Here is an 18565-nt window from a genome sequence, read left to right as displayed (position 1 = left end):
ACAGTGTAGACTTAAAGTAAATATGGCTTTTTGTTGTCCCCAGCACTCATATTTTTTTTCCCTAAACAGTAATACATCCTTTGAACTTCCGCATTAGTTCTTCGTTAATCACTGTTCTCTGAGCAGTGCTCAAGTTGAGGGAAGAGGGGCTACCCCCAAATTATTTAGTACTTTATGGATAGAAGTTACAGCTGGTTCACTCGTCTCGTAATTTTATTTGAAAAATTTCGACGAGGGCACAACACTTTACGTCAGTCAATGAAAAATGGTCAAATACGCTTTGTGCTACAATAGGATTAAGGTGAAAAATCAACGTAAGTAAAACACAAATTCTGAAGAAAATACAGCATATAACTATTTCAACGCTACAATGGAGCCTCTTAACCAGAAAGTCGCGAGGGAACTGAATGAAGGGCACTAATGAGAAGTGGCTCCATTTAAGCCTTGAATAAGCAATATACTGCTTTTTCTTCAGAATTTGTGCTTTATTTACGTTGGTTTTTCACTTTAATCTATTTGCCATTAAGTGACGCTATTCCGGACGGGAAAAAAATCACACGTGTGCAGAACATTTTAATTTGGCTCCTGTAAACGCACTTACTTCATATTCATCAGATTTTCATGTAAAAAAAAGATCAGATATTTATCCTACAGCCGTCGTACACTCTGCTTCAACAGTTATATTAATAGTCTCAATCCGGATCTTATTTAAATTAGCAAAATGCAGCAGAACGAAACACAGAGCGAACTTGATAAGTTGATTACTGGTTGCTGGGGAAATCTCATAGGCTCAGTCGACATTTATGAATGTCATTTGGCATACAGCGCTTTTTGCCACCTGGAAAAGATGAGTCAAGAATGCATTCAAGGAAATTATTTCTGGAAACAATTGTTATTGCCTCGGAATAGATTTGAAATCTTTTTCCCTGTTCCTTTTCGTGAAAATACATGCATTATTAAGCAAGACAAAACATAGAGGAATATTGCATACACATTTATGAATAGTTGTATATCATGTCTTCTATTTTAGAGTATCTTTTTAATTTTTTAAACCGTACACCAGGAAGTAATGTGAGTCAAGGGTGCATGCAGAAAAGTTATTTCTGATAATAAAATTGATGTTGCATGTGAACACATTTAATATTCCCTCAGTGTTAGTGCTAAATAAGTAGATTTTTCTCCATTTTATAATTTTTCTCTGGTTATTGAAAAAAAAAAAAAACTTAACAGCATAGAACACAGTAAAAAATTTTGTATTCATTTTACATACCTGTAGCTAATGCATGCTATTTTAGAGTATTTTGTTTATTGTTTAAAGAAACTAATATTTTGTGGTAAATATTTTTTATAGGACTATTGAAGAAATTTTATGATTTCTCATATATTATTAATTTATGATTTTTAAATTTTTTCAAAGTGTTTTAATAATTAACTTTGTTATTATCTTTTCCTTTCGAAATATTCTATAAATCCACAAAACATTTACTCTCCTAAAACCAATACTCTTTGTGGTATCATTGGCACTAAAAACAAGTTTTCCTGAAATAAAATTTCAAAAAAAAAAAAAAAAAAAAAGATTTATTTTCGTTTTTTCGTTCATTTGTTCTTTCAGTAGTACTCAGTTATTTTATAATTCATATATTTGGTTCTAAAAACACATGAAAGGAATCTATCAAACTTGATAAATAAATATTTGCATCATAGAATTAATAAAAACAGGCAACCAGACTCTCTGATACCGTCAAAGTGTTTAAAATTGTGTTAAACAAACAACGTTTTGATTTTTCAAAATCGGCCGGCCACTAATTTTCTTTAGAGTTTTTTTTTCGCGAATTTTTTTTTGTGCATGTTGGAGTTTTACATTTTAGAATATTAGCAAATATTTTGCAATATGCTTTCAAGAATTGACCATTGTAGGAATGGGATACCAAACTAATACTAAGAAACCTAATTGTTTAGTAATTATTTTTTAGTTTCCTAATTTTTTAATTTACGGTCTATCATTATTTATTTCATAGAAAAGGTATTGTAGCGGACAGGAAAACCTTCCATCGAGTTAAAACATACAGCGAAGCCTTGCTGTGTTTATGTGTTGCATGAAGAAAAGAAAAAAAAAATAACTTTAACTTTCAATATAGAATTCCAGAAATGATAATTTAACAAAGATAGCGGAACAAAATTGTGAGTTAAAAAAGCGCTGCATATTTTGATGATTTATTATTGTAAATAAGTGTATATATTTATGTTTTTTAATTCTGCGGCTTAATATTCTTATTTATACCACCTTTTGATTAATTGTTTGATGATCTAAATTATACTTTCGACGATCATTCAACAGGTATCTCATAAAGTAACAATTTAAAGTATGAACATTTTCATCTGCTATATAATTTTACTAACTGGTCTTGCTATTCTATGAAATAATTGAATACTCTTTAATGGTAAAGGGGATATTTCGATAATTGGGAATCTGGCGATCTTTCTTCATTGGCGTCAATTTTTGACTCCATCGCATGCGCGAGATGTATTTTTCTTTGCAAAACAAAGAGATCGGAAATATCTATTCACATGGGGTTACTATAAATCAGCAGGGTGACCAAAATAAAATTATTTATGCCGAAAATTAGACGACCTCACTAGATTCCCAATTATCGAAATATCCCAATGGTAAAACACATAAAAGAAAAATATTTATAATTGGGGCACACCTAACCTGGCAGCGTCATAAGGCTGTGATTAGGATCTCCATAGCCTTCGCCTTCACAATGCTACCAGGTCAGATATGCCTCATATATAGTGATTTTTTGCGGTATTAAAACTGTAAATGGAAATATTATGTACATTTTTGAAAGAAACAACTAAGTTAAGTCAAAAGTTGGTTGCACTCTTTCTTAAGGGCTGTTAACAAAAAAATACTTTGTTAAACTTTTACAAAGCACTGTCCATACACTTATGTGTGGCGGCTTTGACGTTCTAGTTCGATTCTGCTTTCTAATCAATCGCGAACATGACTTGGCAGTAAAAAGTGGTGCTAAATTAAGTTTTATTGACAGTTGTATACAATGGATAAAGAAATTTAATTAGTCCTTCAACCTATCGAAAAGCAACGTGCTCTGGAGAGGTACCGCATATGTTGACAATAGTTACCGTGAAGAAGACCATTAGGTTCGACAAATATTTAATGTGGAATCTTTTTCTTATTTTCCACATCTTGTACTTTATGACTTTCTTGTTCCCGGTCCTATGAAGAAAGATCTCGAAACACGATATTACTGAGACGCCGCGATGAGAGTTGCAGCCCAATAATAGCTATCGGTTTTTCGTCGAAAGTTCATCCTTTAGAATGTCAAGACGAAAGTTTTGTTGCACCTGGAGATATGTCAAAGTAAAGATTGTTATTGTTCCCTAGAGTAATTTTAGTAGAGAGAGTTTTCCACGCAGTAATGGCAAAAAAAAATAATCTTTTGTAGGTAAGGACTATTTTACACAAGAGCCTGTTGAAATGCGTCATTTTTTCAGGAACAATGCACTTGACAAAATTACATCATTTAAGTAAACATTATTAATAAGCATCATCATTTAACTTGCCATGCTAAATTTTGCTCAACTAGAGCCCGCAATATTCTCACATCCGTAGAAAATAATTTATCTCGCAATGTTAAAAAGTTCTTCGACATTATATACAGCGTATATTATCTAAACTATCTTCGGCGAAGGTTATGTTACAGCAAAGTAAAAGTCAATACAGTACTAAAAACGTCATTTATGATACGAAAAATGTACATTATTTTTTTATGAATTATGAACTTAAACCGTAATGCATTTTAATGAAAAAAAATATCTGGAAGAGCTTTTATATGGATATTCAAACTTTGAGCTCAAAATATTCATTAGTTATAAACGTTAGTTATACATATAAACGTAAACAAACTTGAACTGCGTTATCTAAAAATTCTTATAGCGTACAAGTGTTGCATAAAATGCTTTTAATTAAGAACTAGACATATCTTTTCAATCAATTCTTTTCAGTCGCTCTGACTTTTTAAAGAAAAAAAAAATGTTAGGGTCGTGGATAAATTTGCTCGACGTGGTTGATTTTCGAAAAATAAGACGAAATTAGTTTTAAATACATTACTCAATCATTGAATTAAGTATCTCTTTCGGATAGTTTTTCAGTTCTTTCATTAGGTAGTTTTAATTAATTTTTTTAAACCTTTAATTAGGATGCATAAAAATTCAATTTTTCAAGAACCCCCCCAAAAGTTCATGATTCGGCAAATTGGGAGAAAGTTTTTCAATAATTCATCCTACAGCCCCCCCCCCCCTTTTTGGTAATGACGCCGAATCTCTTTTGTGAGCACGCTCGTATTTAAAATTCGGACTATCATTCCGTAAATTGAAAATATCTCTCTCCCAAAAATTATAGTTCGGGCAGATGCTACTGCTCCTCATCTATGAACGATGCTCCCCATCATCTACAAAAGATCTACGCGAATTGGCTTAAATTATAGAAAAAGTCTACATTTTCTTTCTTTGAGAGTAAGTAATAGCGCAACGATTTTGGTTCCAGGTTTAGAATTTCTTTACTCTAGATGGGGAGCTAAAGCTTACATGATAATCTATCTGTTAGATTAAGAAAAAAACATGTGATAGATTTAAAGTGCTTCTCGATTATTATCACAATCTGAACGCTTTTTATTATGACACGAAAAAAATATAAACTCTCATAGAAGATCAGTTTGGACTTTACGGATGTGCATTCGTACCTACTTTTATCGCGGGATGCGGGAGCGTCTCGCCCCGTCAATTAAACCAAACGACAGCAGCCAACAGAAGCAAATCCATCACCAAAGAAGAAAGATAATAAAAGCGACCAAGAACAAGATTACACGACAGAACAAATTGGGGTTTTTTGGGTTTTTCACCCCTCTGTATCTCAGCCCCATGAAGATCCCCGGAGTTGATTTTCGGTACACTCAATCTCTAGTGGCCCCGGACGCCGTAAACCAAAGTACAATCCCCAGGACCATCAGGGGGAGGATATATTAAAGTTATAAAATCGCTGTTCAAAAAAGTTTTCGCTTTCTTTGACAGGGCTACAGCCCAGACGAAACTAGTATGTTGTGGCCATCACGAAACTTTCTTCTATATTTTTCCTTTTTCTGATCCCTCCCGAAGCTTGACGAGGAAGCAATATTCCCAACAAAAACAAAATTACACATGCAAAAACTTGACGACTATCCCAATGTCTGAATTATTGCAAAAGCAAAGCAAAGAGCGAAAATTGAAAGTTATTTTAAAAGCCTTGCTTGAATTAATTACAAATATTTTATTTGTTAACGAACATAAGATGGCAACAGTTAAAAATTTTAAATCATTGAGATAATATTTCCGATCATTTCCATACAATTACTAGTATGTTGTGGCCATCACGAAACTTTCTTCTATGTTTTTCTTTTTTTTTCTGATCCCTCCCCATGCTTGACGAGGAAGCAATATTCCCAACAAAAACAAAATTACACATGCAAAAACTTGACGACCATCCCAATGTCTGAATTATTGCAAAAGCAAAGCAAAGAGCGAAAATTGAAAGTTATTTTAAAAGCCTTGCTTGAATTAATTACAAATATTTTATTTGTTAACAAACATAAGATGGCAACAGTTAAAAATTTTAAATCATTGAGATAATATTTCCTATCATTTCCATACAATTAAAAGCACGAGAAATACGCAGACGACAATCTATTACGATTTATCTTTCTTATTGTTGCATTAATAAAAATATTTTTATTCGCAAAAAAAAGAAAAAAAAATCAACACCTCTTGGAGCGATCGGAGTCAAAATTGAACCAAAGCCTGTTTACGTATGGATTCACATATATTCCAAATTTCAAACAGAACGTAGCATTACTTCTTGAGATAGGACACTCACAATGGAAAAAAAGAACGGGCGATTGCGCTACCCCCTTTTTAGCTGTTGACACCAAAATAAAATCAGTTCTTATACCCACTAAGTGCTACTTGCCGATAAATTTTTCTTTCATTGCGTTCATTATTTCTTGAGATACAGCAGTCACAATTGACGACAAAAAACGTTCTATAGCTCAACCCCCGTTTGAGTTATTGACACCAAAATTGAATCAACACCTGTTCCTGTTAATACCAACATATGGACCAAATTTTGTTTGATTCCGCCAGTTACTTCCTGAGGAATAGCAAGCACGCGTAACTCGAAAAACGTCCCATTGCTCCACCCCCCTTGGAGGAATTCGCGCCAAAAACTAATGGGCACAAGTTCACATTGGGGCATATACGTGTACTAAATTTCGTTCGATTTCATGCGGTAGTTTTTGCTGTAGAGCGGCCACAAAAAACTGGTCACACACAGACGTGACACACACACATACATACATACACACACACACAGACAGACAGACATTTTCCAAAAATAGTCGAAATGGACTCAGCACACCTCAAAACGTTCGAATCCGTCAAAATTCGAAATTCGAAAATTTGCACGAATCCAATACTTTCTTCTATATATTAGATATAGAAGAAAGTAAAAATCACGAGAAATACGCAGACGACAATCTATTACGATTTATCTTTCTTATTGTTGCATTAATAAAAATATTTTTATTCGCAAAAAAAAAAAAAAAAAAAAAATCAACACCTCTTGGAGCGATCGGCGTCAAAATTGAACCAAAGCCTGTTTACATATGGATTCACATATATTCCAAATTTCAACCAGAACGTAGCATTACTTCTTGAGATAGGGCACTCAAAATGGAAAAAAAAGAACGGGTGATTGCGCTACCCCCTTTTTAGCTGTTGACACAAAAATAAAATCAGTTCTTACACCCACTAAGGGCTACTTGCCGATAAATTTTTCTTTCATTCCGTTCATTATTTCTTGAGATACAGCAGTCACAATTGACGACAAAAAACGTTCTATAGCTCAACCCCCGTTTGAGTTATTGACACCAAAATTGAATCAGCACCTGTTCCTTTTAATACCAACATATGGACCAAATTTTGTTTGATTCCGCCAGTTACTTCCTGAGGAATAGCAAGCACGCGTAACTCGAAAAACGTCCCATTGCTCCACCCCCCTTGGAGGAATTCGCGCCAAAAACTAATGGGCACAAGTTCACATAGGGGCACATATGTGTACTAAATTTCGTTCGATTTCATGCAGTAGTTTTTGTTGTAGAGCGGCCACAAAAAACTGGTCACACACAGACGTGACAGACATACATACACACACACACACATACATACACACACACACACAGACAGACAGACATTTTCCAAAAATGGTCGAAATGGACTCAGCACACCTCAAAACGTTCGAATCCGTCAAAATTCGAAATTCGAAAATTTGCACGAATCCAATACTTTCTTCTATATATTAGATATAGAAGAAAGTAAAAAGGAATCAAACTGAAATTTCGCACACACATTCCTTGTATCCTACTGATGTGCCTTTTGTGCCATTTGACCCCCCTACCCTTCCCCCCTCAATTTTACCCCCCAAAATGTACCTTCCCGGGGTTCTATCACAGCCCCCCGGGGGCTACGGTAATGATTTTTTGTATACATATTCTTGGGGGGTCATTGAGTACATATACAAAAATTCAACCCCCAGGGACATCATGGGCCGGAGTAATTGAAGTTTGAAAATCACTAATTTCCCCTAAATTCATGTGTACTTACTCTCAGCTTATAGGGTTTGTTTATCTCTGACTGCAATTGCAATGCTAGAACAGATCTAAGATCTAACAATTATTCCAAAGTTGTCTTAGGAAATGAAATTCAATCAAGACTAAAACATATCCAACAGTTGCAACTAGACGTTAAATCGCGGATATCACAAATTTGCCACAGCGACTACGCATGCGCGCAGACTTAGCTCATTGGGCTTTCTGTTTTCAGATTCTATGTTGTTTGTTTATACTTAAGCAGAGAAACAAATTAATGAATGAGATTAGAACGCTGTTCTCCCCCCCCCCCCCCATAGTTTTGCCGATACGAAATTTTCTTCCCCCTGTTTTTCAGTTTTGATATATTTATGGAGGGAAGAAATTTTAAATGTCGGCGCGAAGCTGGGGTTAAACCATTACAATATTTTACGTGACAAATTATATGAAACTGTACGCATATGAATACGACACATATAACTTTTTAATTGAAAGCGAAAAACAGCACTTTTTTATTAGTTTGCTTATTTTCTAAATTAATGGATTTTTCACAAACAACACATAATGAATTGAAAATATATGAAATACATGTGTGGATATCCGTGCTTTGCAGTAATTTGTTAGCTGAAAATTTTTTTGCAATTAATTTAAGCAAGACTTTTAATGAGCTTAGTCCGCGCGCAACATGCGCATTCGCTATGGCAAATGTGGCATGGAGCTTGGGATATCGGCGATTTGACATCGAGTAAAGTTGTATAGATCTTCTGACATTAAAATTTAAAATATTTAATGGCTTAGTTTTTTTTTTTTTTTTTTTGCTTGGTGATAACATGCGTTATTTCGCTTTTTAAATGAACTTTTAAACAAAACTAGGTATTAAACAAGACAAAGACTTCTATCAAGAGAAAGATAAATCACCAAACAATTCAAATTATCCTATAAAACGTAAAATAATCTACGATTTAAGAAAAATGTAATTAAACAAAAAGTGAAAAGCTAGATTAAAATAGCCCTCAAGCTGTAAAACATTTAAAGAAACCTTCATGAAAATGTTGAATAATCTGTCAAATAAAGAAACTGTAATAGAATTTATTGCGAAGTTGTAAAATACTCGAAAACAATATAATTTAAAATACAGTATTTTATTATCCAAGAAGTTTTCTTTGCAACAGAGAGGATACAAGAATTGCAATGAAATTTAAACCGTCCAATTCTCGCAAAATGAACATAGAATCTTAATAGTCAGAAAATAACTTGACGTAAAATTAGGTTAGCCCTTATTGTTCCTTAAAAACACAAAACAGCGTTGTTTCAATTGAAAATTTTCTGACTTGAAGTTCTCAAATCTAAAAATACAGACAAAGTAATACTATCAATGCAAAAAGATGTGATATCTCATCAAAAACAACCCTGTTGTAAAAATTTCCCCGCCAAGAAAACCTTTAATTTTTCCGCACAAAAAAGAAAACCTGCATCCTAAACCCAAAAATCCTCAGCCATAAAAAGTTATGATACCTAGTTTACCCGCCAAGTATCTGCCAAACTATCATCCTCCCTCTTCTCCTTTTTCATCACAGCTACTTCCATTAGAACCTCCTCCCACCTTCAACTCCTCAGAAATATTGAAAGATCTTTTAAATTGTTTATCTTGTTTGGCGGGAAGCTTTTCAAAGTGAAGTGCTTGCTTGGTGAGCAAAAAGCTTCCCGCCAAACAAGATAAACAATTTAAAAGATCTGTCCATATTTCTGAGGAGTTGAAGATGGGAGGAGGTTCTAATGGAAGTAGCTGTGATGAAAAAGGAGAAGAGGGAGGATGATAGTTTGGCAGATACTTGGCGGGCAAACTAGATATCATACCTTTTTATGGCTGAGGGTTTTTGGGTTTAGGATGCAGGTTTTCTTTTTTGTGCGGAAAAGTTAAAGGTTTTCTTGGCGGGGAAATTTTTACAACAGGGTTGTTTTTGATGAGATATAGCTTAAAATTAGAAACACAAGTTCAGAAACTCTCATAAAGAATATTTTATTCATAATTTCAAAAATAAAAAAGTGTCGAAAAGTCTTTTTCGATAATATTGATCATTAATAAATGAATTTATGGGGAAAAAAAGACACATTGTTTTAATTTTAAAATAAGTGACAGAAGTAAATATTTTCTCAATCAGGGGTTGCATGTGTAAATGGGTGTCCCTCCAGTTTCCTCGACACGAAATTTCACCCCCTCCCCTGTTTTTCAATTTCAATCATACTTTTTGATAGATGTAAAGGGGGGGGGGAGGAAGGATATTAAATGTCAGCAAATCTAAGGATAAACAGTGTAAATGATTTCAGCACCGAATAATAATTATTCCTGATTGCCGCCGGAGATAAAAGGTTTAGGACATTTCAACTATGCTTTGATTTTAATGTATCCTTCTTTAGTGAAATTTGTAAAGATATCGTTTTTACTGGTGACCCATTAAAGTATGTTCTATTCAATGCTTCCTTAAATCGTAATAAGTTCCAAGTTCTTTAAAAAATTCAAATGAATAATCAAAAAGTTAATTTTCTCACACGTGCTTAATTGAAACAAGACGTTGGTGATTCTCTTTAATGAACGCATAAATTATCTCAAAATGTTTTCGTGGAATATAGAACAGCAAATTGAAATCACACGATGCTTTCTCAGTTACTAATAGCAGATATTTCACCAATTAGAATAATTTTAGAGGCTCGTAATGAGTTTCATTAGGAATCGAAGATGAACATTCTATTCGATAATCTATGTGTTCTAGTGAATGGTTGGAAATAGCTGGAAGCTATTTCCAACCAACGATCCAAAAGAGCGGAGAGGGGGGAATTGTTCAGATAATGGAAAGATTAGACGCTATAAACGGTAGCAACGGTTCGAGAAAATCCCTTTAATGGAAATCTAAAAAAAAAAAAAGAAGAAAAACTAGTATGCTGCGGCCATTGTGCTTTCTCCTCGATTTAGCTGATGAATTCTTATATCTAACGTAAAATCATTACTATAAAGTTAAGCTATTCATCAAAACGGAAAGAGTTTGATGATTGGGAAAACTGCGATCTCGAGTGATTGGCGTTAATATTTTGGCACCAATGCGTTATCAACGAATGTATTCCCTTACAGGCGTAAAAAAAAAAAAAAAAAAAAAAAAATAAATTTTGACATTTTGGATTCAAATTATGTTTTCGCAATCACGAGTGTGTGTGTATGTAGGCGTGTGTGTTTATGTATGTGTTTGTGTGTAGGGGTATGTGTATGTGTGTAGGCATGTGTGTTTGTGTCTGCGTGCAGGTGTGAAGGTGTGAATAGTTGTGTGTATGAGTATTTGTGTGGGTAGTTGTGTGTAGGCGTGTGTGTATGTGTGGGTGTCTGTATGTATTAGAGTGTGTGTTTGTGTATGTGTGTAGGTGTATGCATGTGTTTGTGTGTACGTGCGTGTATGTAAGCGTGTAAGTGTAGGATATTGACGCAACGTGGAAACGGTTTTCGTTAGAGGAGCAGCATCGTGAGGTGCGACACCCAGTCGACGGTGGTGCTGCAGAGGGTGCTGGCGGGAAAATAAAATCATAGCACATCAAAACAGTCAAATGAAAGCAATAAGCAATCGTGATTGCTGGAAAAAAAACCCTCTTAAATCCGTCGAAATCACTTTTCACGACTTTAATACTTTTATACATTAGATGTAGAATAAAGTATAAAATAAAGAGAGGCAAAGAAACGATTTAAAAAAATAAAAAAGTGTCCGACAATCACGAAAAAAGTCCCCAGCGAAATGTCTTGGCCTTACAACGAGGCGTGACTCATTTTCCCAAGGAAAGCTTAATGTTGGAATAACCCGTACGATGTGCACAAAGGCGGGAGGACGAGTAGCGAAATGGCGCCAAAAAACCTCTCCTGCTAATCCTCGCAGAAAATGAACAAAGTCTGTTTCTATTGCATTAGATTGGCTCAGACTTAACGGCGGGAGCTTTTCTCGTGAAAGACAGACAGTATTTTTTTTTTTTTTTTTTGAGCAATCAAGAGTTACTTTTTGTTTTTACTTTTTACGTACTGATTCTTTTTAGAATAAGGTGTCACTCTTTGTAACAACTTAATATTACATTGCCTCGTCTGGAGGTAAAAATAATTGCGCTAAAAAAATTAGATTATTCTATTCGCAATACAATTAAACTACAGAGGGCACTACAGTCTCAGGGCAATGGCTACTAAGTGAAGTAAAACAAAAACCGACCCACTTGAATTTGTTCAATGAAAAATCTGCATTATTCGCACAAAATTGAAATGTTTTACTTCTTTGGTCAATTTCTTAAATAATGCATGGTGAAGTATCCAAGCTCTAAAACTCCGAATCTAATTGCAGAAGATAAGGGTTCTCTCATTTTGATGTTTGTTTAGTTTTTGCGTTGTTTCTGCAGTTGGTAAAAAGCTAACGTGACAGCATTATGAAAGCCCCAGAAAGCCACACCATTGTTACGTTCTTAGGTTGGCTTTGCCCTAACTATAGTTTCCTTATTATAAGGAATATCTCAATATGAGTAGAAGGTTCGTACATAGATCTTAAATGCGAAAAATGGGAGTTAACTTCGTCAGATATGAATTCAAATCAATCACAATCATCTTTCAAATACATTGTTGCCTAGTTAAGTGTTTCTAAAAGAGTTTAAATGGAGTAATTAAACTATGAAATTTATTATCTTCCTAACAAAGTGCTTATCAAGTGAGAAATACCAACGTCAACAAGCCCAAATTGCATATTATGCCAGACACGTGTTTCGGCTATGCAGGGACCGCCTTTTGTAATGCGAAAAGGAATACGCTTATGGATGAAAAGATATCCGACATTTGTCTTTTCATCCATACACTAATTCCTTTTTGCATTGAAAAAGGCATTCTCTGTATCGCCGAAACACGTGTCTGCAGTAATCTGTAATTTTTGCTTTTTGACGTTGTTATTTCTTCCTTTACTTTTCAACGCAAAGGTATTTATTTATCTTATCAAGTGCTTATAGTTAATAAGAATGTTTATTCGTTTTCATGGTTTGAAATATTTCAGCACTTTCCCAAATAACTTTATGTTAATTTTTATGAAAACTAACTTATGTATGTAAGGAATGAATTAATGCCTTTTGCTACAAAGTAAAAATAAACCAACACCGCAATACAAGCTTCTTAAATATGTTTGCTTGAAGTACTTTTAGGCTTTGTGGTTATGTGTGTGTGCACTGTACACCACAAACACACTTTGCTCCTCTACATCTAAAGTATTTCTCATACAGATAATCAGTGTTAGCAAATAGCATACTAAAAATTTGTTTTGAAGTTGAGACATAACGTAATTATCGCGTTAACGAAAGAATACAGGAACAAAATATGCTACTGTGCAAGAAATATTGTTTGTCAAACTAACAAAAAAAAAAAAAAAAAAAAAAAAAGAAATTGAAAGGAGAAACAATGTAAAAGAATTAAGAAAGCTCGTTCATAAATAATTGACACAAACAAAATGTTTGTGTTGGAAGATGGAAATAGTTTCTCCAAGTCCATAAGTTAGAATTAGCACTGTCAATGATTAATAGACGATTTTCATCTATTTATCAAAAACAAGAACTGCATATTTAAGATAAAAATACTTTTTATGGGCATTATCATATTCTCATCATAATCGCGAAAAATTCACAACGGCAGCAAAAAAAAAAAAAAAAAAAAAAAAAAAAAAACATTAATTAAACATTTTTAAACATTGCATGATTAAAAAATGTCCTCTCGCATAATTTAAAGAAATGTTTTGCATGAAGGATTTTTTGAAGGATATCATAAATATATATATCCCTTTGGGAAATTTAACATTTAAATTTTCTTCCGGTAGTATGTTAAAAGAATATTTAATTACGTTTTTAATATTACTTAAAAAGCTTGCAATATTTTCTGCTACATACAAACATTCTTGTATACATATTGCTTTCTCTTTTTTTTATAAACGGTATTCCCACTTGAATGCGTTCTAACTTAATTGAATTTTTCTTTCATGAATCCAGGTAATTATCTGGGATATGAACATTGAACAATAAAAGTTTTTCTTTTTTTCCCTCCTTTTTTCATATTTTTCTTTTATTCAAGGAAACATGCATTTCGTGTATAAGCATAATTTTATACTAACATTGCGTTCTTTCTTTTACAGGGAAATTATCTTTATTCGTTTCTTACTTATAAATAAAAAAGCTTTTTTTTCTAACTGCTTTTTTCTGCTCTCATTAAAATTTCGCTGTTCAACATTTTTGAAAAAGGTTTCATAGATTAATGCAGCTTTGCTACATAATGGATAATTTTTGGTTACGAGGTAATGATTGTTGTGCTCTTGAAACTTTAGGTGCGACGTCGTAATTTAGTGTAAAATTTGGTGAGATATTAGTCACGGCACTGGCTTCACCTTTCGCTTTATCGCTGCTCAAAGTAATGTTTTCAAAACAGGGAATCAAAACAGATAATTTCGTTTGCGTTACTCAACTGGGAGGATATACAATGCAGTTTTTTGATTGTTATATGTATAGTGTATACTCAATGCGAGAAGAACACATTTTCAGTTTTTCAACTTTAAAACTTACCATTTCTTTTAGAGGAACAAAGGGATATTTTTTTTATTCATCAGCGAGTTGGTTTAACGAAAAGTACATTTTTGTAAGCTTATGGTTTCTTGTAAATAGATGGGAAGTCACTGTGACCTCCCAAAAATTTTCTCATTCGGCAAATTTTGTCTGGCAATCCAGCAATAGTATGATCATTTGGCAAAATTTAGAGTTATTCGGTAAAATTTGGAATTCCATTCAACCAAATTATCATCATTTGCCAAAATTGAACTTACATTCGGAAAAATGGAGAATGGGGTCGTTTCCAATATTTTTAAAGTATTTTTTCTGAAAAAACATGCTTAAAAACAAAGGTTCTGGCCGTTTTTTAAATAATTTAAGTTTAATATTTAAAAAAAAATGCTTAAATCGGTGCGCTTTTATTGTTTACATTTCTTGCCGATGACATCACAAAAGGTTAAAATGCCATTCTGTGTTGCCATTCACAGAGCAAAATATTTAATTCGCATCTTTACTCACGTGTATTGGCAACGATATGGATGATAGCAAGCGTAGAGCGCAATTTTAATTCGTTTCTTGATTATCATAACGGGGAAACGCGGTACAAAGATGCGCCAAAGAGCATCCTTTGTGACGTCATCTAGACCACGCCTTGTTTGAAAAATAGGACATTTTAAAAAATTAATTAAAATATCACTGTTGGAAAAATGAAAGAATTTTCTGGCTCCATGTTATTTTTTTGCTTATTCTATCAATTTCAGTGACTAAAAGTACTACGTTTGACTGAAGGAAACAACCCCATTTTCGCCCTTCCAAAGATTTAAGTTCAAGGCTTGTAGTCACGAAACATTTTTTTGAAATTCTAATTTTACTAATTTCTGTAAAATTTCTCGCAAATCTTCTGTTTTTGAGTTCTTCACAGTTGAATTTTCATAACTTTTCTCTATTGTTACTTCTTTATCACGAAAGTATTTGTCAGTTAAAAGATTGAATTAATATACAATTTCACAAAAATATCGTTTTGTTCTAAGAAGTCCAAAAACTTGGTTCAGAATAGTGTCATTTCATCACCGAGTAGAAAATAGCACAAACATTGAGGAAAAAGGAATAGAATTATTTTTTCTCTGTCTTGTTTTACATATTTTAACAATGAAGTGCAGAGAAAAAAAAAGTCAGCTGAAATGAAAATAATTTCACTGTAATCACTTAAACCTTTTTAAAAACCATAAAATAGTCACCGATAAAATAGTTCAGATCTAGACGGTACCAAGTTCCATAGCTGTTCCTCATAGAAGTTGGATTGTCCCATGTTTTTCAATTCATTCAGAAAATATTTTTTTTTTATTTTCTTTGATTCCGGATTTTAAACTTGCGGCAAGTTTTGGTCGTCAAACAATTTCTAAAACGTTTGACTACTCCAATTATACAGTAACTTGCCAAGAATAAATCCGGGATCAAAGAAAGTAAAAAAATGTATTTAAAATGAATTGAAGAACACGGGGCAGTCCTTATTTCTATGAGAACTTGTTATCCGTTGATATCTGAATCTTGTTGGTAACTCCGTCTACCCAGAACCTCATTTCGATTGAACTTGGCTACTTTTCACATTGATATTTTGTTTAAATATCATTAAGTTTTGAAAGCTAAATCATAGTAATGTTCTTCTTTAGAATTAAATGTAAAAGCGCGTACAAATACAACTTCCATCCCCCCTGCTTTTACGATGCACTGGTTTCTCTTCATTAGTAATTTCGAAGATATTTCGATAACTGGGGTTTGGCGCTATCGTCAATTATGGGCTATAATCGTTTACTTTTGTCATTATCAGTAAGGCCATGGCCGAAGTACATTATTCCTTGGTCTTTGGCGTCCACAAATTTGGCGACAATTGGGAAAATTGCTAAGACTCCTAGTTTTCTAACTCTTTTCGCAATTTCTACATTTTCGGCGGAATTATTATAACGTAGATCGTAAAATATGCGGAATCGGCGAAATCATTTCCCCTTTATAGAAGGACCTTTAAGAAATTAAAATGAAGCGAAGCTAAAAGACATAACCATGGCAATGCGAAACAAAACATCAGTAATTTTAATGAAGATCAGATTTATTCGAACTTGATTTTTAACGGCTTGTAACTTTTTTTTCCTTTTGAAATAGGACATTATTTTTTTTGACCATTGGTCGAGATATTTCTGGAGTAAAAAATGTCGCTTTTGGGTCATTCCGTGCGAAATGAGCAAATCAGCTGTGGCTGACATGTCACCGATTTCAATGAAAATTTTTATTTAGGCAAACCATACATATCTATGAGGAATTCAAAGTATGCACTGTTAAAAATGGGTATTCAAAAATAATGAAAATTTACTCATTTTTGAATACTTTCATTACTCAATATAGCTCCGAATCAATAAGGTTCAATTTTGAGAAACACATGTACTCATTTTTTTGAGTACATTCTGGTAATCAAATATGAGTACACATTTGTTTCAATTATAAACACATTCATTAATTAATAATGAGTTTTTAGCTCAGTTATATGTACTCATTTTTGAGTACGTTTTTGAATCAAATATGAACACATTCATTAATTAATAATTAGTTTTTAGCTCAGTTCTATGTATTCATTTTTGAGTACATTTTAAAATCAAATATAAATACATTAATTAATTAATAATGAGTTTTTAGCTCAGTTATATGTACTCATTTTTGAGTACATTTAGAAATCAAATTTAAACTCATTCATTAATCAATAATGAGTTTTTAGCTCAGTTATATGTACTCATTTTTGAATACATTTAGAAATCAAGTATAATGGCTTATTTCAAATATATGAATTGGGTCAGCTCACTTTTGAAAACATCTTGAATTCACATTCTAAGTATTGCCATGCACTTTAGTGCAATTATCATTTCAGTCATTTAAAAGTCCATAAAAATTTTTGAGTAAAGTAGTGTGAAAATAAGTGAATTTTGTGTTCCATTTTTTTAAATGCATAATGTAAAAAAAATTCCGTAAAAATTACGGTTTTTTACCGGCAGCTGGGTTGGTTGTGCAAAACTGTAAAATTTGCGGAGAATACCCTCAATAGAATGGCGTTTTACTATACAAGGCCAAATTTTTTCCCATAAAATTTACAGAGGGGCCGTGGTAGCCCGATCGGTAGAGTGTCGGATTCGGAGCCGGAGGGCCTCGGGTTCGAACAACGCCCCCTATATCTGGAAGGCCTGCTCACGGGCGAGTCACGTGGTCAAAATGAGGCCAGTTTCTCTCGCGCCGTGACTTGACGGAAATCGGTCGGGAAAGCGCCGTGCGTACAATGTAACACGAATTTAAATATTAAATAAAAAAAAAGGTGACGCATATCTTTTTCAATTAAATCACCAATCTAATAGAATAGACAGCTTATTTCTCCTTCACCTCACAAAATCACTTATTTTGCTAATTTTATAAGTGAAACTTGTGCGTTTTCCAGGGCAGAAAATTAATCTTCAAATTTTACTTTCACACGTTTTCAAAATATCAAATAGACATCGGGGGGTTGGGGAAACTTGTACCGTAAATAATTATAAAATTATTTAGAGCGTACATTTCTTTCATGTAGGGTTATTAATAAATGAGAAATATTTTATTGAGTCTTGTTTAATTTGAAGTTTCCAAGTTTCTTTTTTTTGAAGAAATAATTATCTCTGATTTTTCAACTTAATCTGCTTTGGTAAAATGTTCTTTTGCTATAAATATCAAAATAGGCAATTAGTTGAAGACTTTTGGGTGGAACTATACAGCTTTGGCAAATTAGTATAACTTCTTCAAAAGGAAAATAAATAAGTTGAGTCTACACATAAGTAAATAAATATTCCTAATATATTTTAAACAAAATATCTGTGAACAAATAAATGACTTAATTGTTTAAAGAGATTTTGCTTTTGTTCATATTGATGTAATTTTGTACTTTCACACAAGTAATCCTTTCTTGTAGAAAAAGTTCTGAAAAAAATTGAAAAAAAAAAAAGGAATGCTTAGCATATGTTATGCTTTCAACTTACCTTATGAATGTGATACTCAAATAAAGACAATATTTTAAGCACAGTAACTTTTATTTGCACATGATAACACATACATCACATAAAAACACCTATTACCATTTATGTTACACATGAGGTCAAACAAGAGCTAACACTCAAATTATTTAGCTATTAGGAACTCACAATCAAAAACATGAAAAATTAAGAATCAAGTACTAACAGTTCACACTACATATGCAGAGGTGGTGGTCTACTATT

This window comes from Uloborus diversus, chromosome 4 (genome assembly GCF_026930045.1).
Source record: "Uloborus diversus isolate 005 chromosome 4, Udiv.v.3.1, whole genome shotgun sequence".
Classification (NCBI taxonomy): Eukaryota; Metazoa; Arthropoda; class Arachnida; order Araneae; family Uloboridae; genus Uloborus; species Uloborus diversus.
Note: the sequence above shows the minus strand (reverse complement) of the source record.